The sequence below is a fragment of the Limulus polyphemus genome, unplaced genomic scaffold (assembly GCF_000517525.1).
Source record: "Limulus polyphemus unplaced genomic scaffold, Limulus_polyphemus-2.1.2 Scaffold1346, whole genome shotgun sequence".
Lineage (NCBI taxonomy): Eukaryota > Metazoa > Arthropoda > Merostomata > Xiphosura > Limulidae > Limulus > Limulus polyphemus.
The window spans coordinates 87,181-93,579 of NW_013666956.1; the positions used below are offsets into that span (position 1 = coordinate 87,181).

Sequence of the window (6,399 nt, forward strand, 5' to 3'; positions counted from 1 at the left end):
AAGTGAACAACGGAACAAATGACACTGCTGAAGACACGTCACCTGAAAAAGCCACTGTCCAAGAAGAAATTCTATTCGGTTTTGAGAAGGGAAACAGTGAAGCCCTTGATGAAGTTACTACCACTGATAGGACGTTTCCCGATGAAGCAGACGCCAACGAGACGGAGACCAGTATGGAAGAAGATACGTCCCGTAAAATTAAGAGACTTTGTTGAATTTTAATTTTGTGTTTGTAAATTCTGTACATTTAATTAAGTTATTGTTAATTGTTTATTGGTTTAATGTAAGTGGCTATTGTTCGGGACGAACAATACTAAGGAAGGGGCAGTGTTACGACAGCGGAGGTCACGTGACTCTAGTAACACGTCATGCGTTTCTCGAACGTTCACGTCCCTTCCTGAAATCTCGAGAGCCTACTAGATATGCAGTAGTCTTATATATATATAAACCGGTAAGAACTAACGGCAACAATGTAATGTAATTGAACTGCGGAAAGAGGGAGACATATTGTTGAGTCGAGCACGTGAGGCGTTCGTTGTGAATTATAGCGTTTGTTATAGCGCGACTGTGGAAATTAAGTGTATTGCAAAGTTGTATTCAGAAAGAATAAACCAGTTTCATTTGAGAAAGGACTTGTATCGCCAAAGTTTCTTCGGAAAGAATTTTTACGGAAAATTAACTATCGACCAGAGACGTAACAATACAAACGTGATTAAATTCTCCACCTCCCGCGTACGAAGTGTTTTCTGTGCCACATGAACCAAAGATGAAAAGGGTTAAGTTTTAAATAAATAAATCTTTTAAATCGTGCTGTTGTTGTATTATGAAACAAAAGCCTACTAAGCAGAATATGGAGTATATTATATTTAGATTTAAAGTAAATAATTGTAAAAACATAGAATGACTATAAACGAAATATATCTCTGTACACAACATTTATGGTATAACCATCTTGTCTTTCTGGGTAATCGCCATCTTTGACCAAGATCTTGAGATTTTTTTCTTGATCGAACTCTTGATAAAGCGACGTTATAAAATAGTTCATTTCTAAAATTATGGTATCAAGTCGAGTAAAAATCAACAGTCTTCGTTTGTCGCTATTTCACTTATTTGTATTTTTCCCTCCATAATGGTATCAATTCTTTTTTGACTCTCCCTTAAAGTATTAACAAAGCGTCGGGTCCGCTACATCAATAACGGAAATCTATTATAGCAATACTCAGATTTTGTCTGTCCTGAAAATGAGCGCACACCTTACTATCTAAATTCACATATGTGCGCACTTCATTTCAACGAATGTAAACAAAAGACGGATGGAAATGTACTTCAGTAGACATTTTATACGACAAGATATTAAAAACTTATCAAAGTTTTATAAAGGTGCAAAGTTAGGTCGTAGAATAACATTATAAGTCTATTTACTGATAGTATTGAGTACGATAAAGTTTAGCCTTAATTAAACTAAAGCAAAACAACGTATACTAGTTACAGTGTTAATTTATCTCTACCAAATCAAGGCCGTACTTGATGAAAGCTTAACTAAGCCAAGACAAGTAGACATACAGATTTCGATGTCTGTGATTAGAAATCTTTTGTATTATTCTAGAAATCCTGTATTTAAAGAAGTACTATTAGAATAAAGATACTAATTTGACAGAAAATGTTTTGGGGACATCTACTAATTATGTGTATTTTATTTCCCTAGAGTGTAAACTCGTTCTTCGTATACGAAACACATTAAAACCTTAGGCCTAATTGTCTATTTTCAGGTGACTGTATTGAGATAGTTGAAAATGTATAATAGTTATAAAATGGTATGAAGAAGTATAGAAATCAACTGTCGTCATATGTTAGTTTGTAAATTTGTGTTTGTGTGTATATATGTCTAAATCGCTTTCAAGATAATCTGAAAACTGTAATTATTTTCTTACGCGCAATATGTTAGTTGTAGAACATCGAAAATGAATGAAGGTGTGGCAGTGACTATTAACCCTTCGTTTATAGCTTGTGTAAATCTGCCTACCACCCCATACGATACACTGCCAAAAAAAACAAGGATTTGACACCACCATTATTTAAAACATATTTATATATGTATATATCTCATTATTAACAATAATGTTCCCCAAGGTGCTAGTTTAAGATTTTTACAGAAAATTACCAGACAGAACACTATTTACTTGAACAGTTTGAAAGTTAAAAATTAAATCTTCATAAATGTTTTAGTGTGCATCTAGCCAACAAGCTTTCAGCAGTGAAGTGGCAGATTTTGATGATTCTGTACACATTCAGCTAAACACTGAAGAAGATATGGGTGGTTCTTTCACATGATTGGGGGTTAATTATACATACTTTTTTAGATTTTATTTGTTACTTTATTTTTCCTGCCAATGAAGGGATTAATAGAGACTGAAAATTTGTTATCATATAAAAAATACTGTTAAATATATATAAATTTTGTCTATGCATCTGAAAGTGCAAGTACCTTTGCATGTACCCAACCACAGCAATACAAACATGTCTTTCCACAGTCCCATTTTACAGTACAAAAAAAAATTAAAATTTTTTATTGGTATATATATACAACCATGCCCAAGGTCTCATACATTAATTTACTCTAATCCTGCCTAAAAGATTTTCAATTTGAGGGTAGACTGGTAGAGATCCTGATAAGTAATAAAATTCGATCGGGTATACAAGCTCCCCACACTTGGTATTACCGACACATAAAAATACAGCTAATAAAAATTAAAAAAGGTCTCACAGATTAATTTATTCTAATCCTGCCTAAAAGAATTTCAAGTGCTGTGGCTATTGAGGATTCCCTCTTGTTTAAGTTCAAGCTTTGTTGGCAGTTTCCTGAGGGTGAAGACCAAAACTTAAAGATGATCACAAAGACAATATGAATGAGCCCCTTCATTCCATAAAAAGAAGGAATCCTATAATAGCTTTCTTCACATGAATCAGTCAGCAATTAACACATTTGTTATAGTTTCACTTATATGTATTAAACTACTTTTTCATAAACGGGAATTTTTTTCCTCAACAAATCTAATTTCAAAGGTAATATAATTACAGATTCCTGTCTTTAAAACACTATACTCAAATACTTTTACTTGTTGTTGTATTTGTTACAAAAATACACTCAACTCATAAAGGGCAAGATGAAAATAATTCTGAAATCCACGACACTGATAACCAAAACCACCTAACTGAGTGAATGTTGCATACATATAGTACCAAGCAATAAAAATTATGAAGCAGGTATAGTTTATTTTTACATCTTAATGAAAAATGCACCAAGCCTATTGGGAATTAAATTAAAGGTTTTGGTATTGTATATTATTTTGAAAAGGATTCTCTCAGTGTGTTGCTAAGATGATGTTCATATTTTTTTAATAATATTTGTGTTGTGTCCAGCTATTACCACACCAAAGAAAATCATTCAACTACCTTCCAAAACCATGAAGAGGAAAGAAGCAACTTCCTTTTAAAAAAGTATTGCAAATTTGAGAAATGAGGAAGACAGCTTACAGAAGAAATTGTAAGAATGTTTTCACTGTTTGTATTGTTGTATCTGCTTTATCTTTTTACATTGTATACTTTATTTTCATCTACTGTGTGAACGTTTTTCTTCAACCATTTGCTATCTTTGCCATCTTATTTTTTTCACATCAGTTTTCTTTCCAACTGTGCACTGTTATACAACAGTATCTTGTTTCAGTAAGATTAAATATTATTTTGATTTAATATCGTTTTGAGAAAAATCTTATAAGAACAATAATAATCATTAAAAAAATGAACTATATAAGCAAGACATTACATGTTTTATGTTTATTTGTAAACACTACCAGTAATATTTTCTATTTGACATCTAATAGCTTTTGCCATCCTACATCCCTGGTTGTTCTTGAGAAAAAAAGTTCCCTGCCACTGTGTCAAAGGATTGAAACTGTAAGCATTGTTACATAATATCTAAGAGGTACACTGTAGCTTGTGTTCTTTTCATAAAACAGTATTTCTTACTAAGACCTGTTGCTTAGATGTGCATGAAACAAGTTAACATAGAATAAAAAAAATGATCATATTTTAGCTGATACAGAGTCACTAAGAAGTCTTAATGTAATAAACTCTTGCATATACTGTATATGTAATGTTTGTAACAGACTGACCCAGCAAGACCAACATCTACCATCTTTAAGAGATGGAACATGTAATGCCTTTTGAACATAGACCTGTTTTTGAAAGGTATAAAACTTACTGAGCCAATGGATATGTTAGAGAGATTTCCTGCTGTATTTGTTTTGGGTATTTGACACTGCCTAATCCAAATACGCAGAGAAGACCTAAGCCTTGTAGTAGTTCTGATGTTTGACTTGAATTATGCCAAGCTACCACTTTCTGTGGTTAATATGTTAGGAAAGCTGAATTGAGGACTGGCAATTTTAAAATGATATGTAGCTAATTCATATTACCCCAACTTGTAATCATATTTTTTTCTCTATGAATATTCAATATAGGAATGTTTAATTCTCTATTTTAGGCAAATAGTCTAATAGTAAATAATTTGTTTCCTGTGCTATTTCTGTTGCATTTATTTATGTATATTTAATGTACATATCATTTGTAGTAAGTTGGGTTGAATTACAAAAGAATAACTAGATTTAGTAAGAGTGATATATAAAAGTAAGACAACCAAAGTTTTAACTTATGAGTTTAGTGGGTTAATTTGTACTGCAATGTTAAATTAGGCTTAGCTATAATTCATCTTACTATTAAAACATAAAACAGGTTAATACATTGTTTTATTAAATAAATACAATCTAAAGACTAGTTTACTGTATTTATCTCCTCATGTTTTAAGGATTATCTTGTTCACTTGAACTCAGATTCATTAGTTTAAATTAAGCTTACAGTTATAAGTAGGTTGTAATATAAATCAAGCTAAATACATTGTATTATTAAAATTATGTATACATCAAAGTGAAGACTAGTTATTGTCACTTCTAATAAAGTTCTGAATAATTAAAGATAAACTTAATTACTTTAGTGTGAAGACAAAGTAGTGATAAAAACTAACATAATTGTTTTTAAAGTTAAATGTTAAGCTTAACAGTAACACTGTTGACAATAAGCTATATTTGGTAGCGAGTATTTGTTTCCAGGCTATTAGTATAAATACAATGGCTAAGACTAGTATAGGAATTAAACATTCACAGTTTGTTAGATGTAATGGGTGCAATGAGTGGGTCTTATTTGGGAACTTGGGACTAGCATGTACTTTTAAGGAAGCTAGTAGTAAAGATGTGCAATTTGTATGTAGAGTTTATAGGAGAAGTTCAAGGCTAGCCTAATTAAAGTAGAGGCAATAGATAAAGAGAAGGGTAGATTGTGGGAAATGGCAGCAGGATTTGAAGAAGAGCTTAAACTTTTCATGCAAAGAATACATCAGCTAACAATGACTTTCAGGAAGTTAGAAAGAGTACTATTAGGGCTAAAAATAGTGGAGTTGATTGTAATGAGCCTATTCTATTGAGCAACAGATTTTAGCCACTGGCTTCTGCAGACAAGGAACTATTGGAGGGAAGGAAAACAAAAGGAACAGAGAAGGATGTGCATGATAAACTTACGTAGATTATAGTTATAGGTGATTCCTTGATAAGATATGGATAGGATAATCTGAGGGGTAAATAGGGAGAAAAGAATTAGATTATGCTTTACAGGGACACAGGTGGAAGATATTACTGACAGATCAGGGGATATAATAAAGGGGCTAGCAGAGATGCAGTTTGGGGCTCATGATGTAGGAAAAGGCAGGTCAGCAGAGCTAATTAAGAAGTCCAGGGGGTTGATAAAGGCATTTAAAGAAAAAGGCCATAATTTAATTTTGTCAGGGATACTGCCCAGAATTAACTGTGGGGATGAAGTTATAAGTAGGTCATCACAGCTAAATACTAGGCTTTTGGCTGTTTGGATTTAAGAGATCAGTTCAATGGTAGAAGGGAGCTTTTTGGAATGGATGGTTTGCATTTGAATAGGATAGAGGGTTGGCTTGTTTGTTAGGGCTATTAACTCAGCTGTAAGGAAAGTTTTAATCTAGGACTATACAATAGTGAGGGCCAGGATAAACTAAACTAAATGTAAAAAAGAATAAGAGGCAAAAAAAGTTTAACATAGGAAATAAGTATAGAAGTAATTATAAGGATAGGCTTAGTTGTTACTATTGTATTGCTAGAAGTATAAGAAATATAATAGATTACTTTAAAGCACTGATAAGAATGGAGGATCTTGATACAATGAAAATAACTGAAACATGGTTAAATGTAGATAATTCTGATGACAGAAATTTCTTTAAAATATAGGGTTGTAGGCTATTTAATATGGATAGAGTACTAAATA

General features: G+C 32.2%; 1 long non-coding RNA gene across 2 annotated transcripts; it reads left to right on the forward strand.

The window, feature by feature from the left end:
- Nucleotides 1-1,075: 1,075 nt before the first annotated feature.
- Nucleotides 1,076-4,044, forward strand: LOC106463200. Of its 2 annotated transcripts, none has more exons than XR_001291044.2 (3): nt 1,076-1,380; nt 3,421-3,544; nt 3,882-4,044. It is a non-coding gene; the product is annotated as an uncharacterized LOC106463200 (long non-coding RNA). The 2 variants fall into 2 exon arrangements; XR_002611437.1 differs by lacking the exon at nt 1,076-1,380 and adding an exon at nt 1,475-1,814.
- The last annotated feature ends 2,355 nt before the right edge of the window (nt 4,045-6,399 follow it).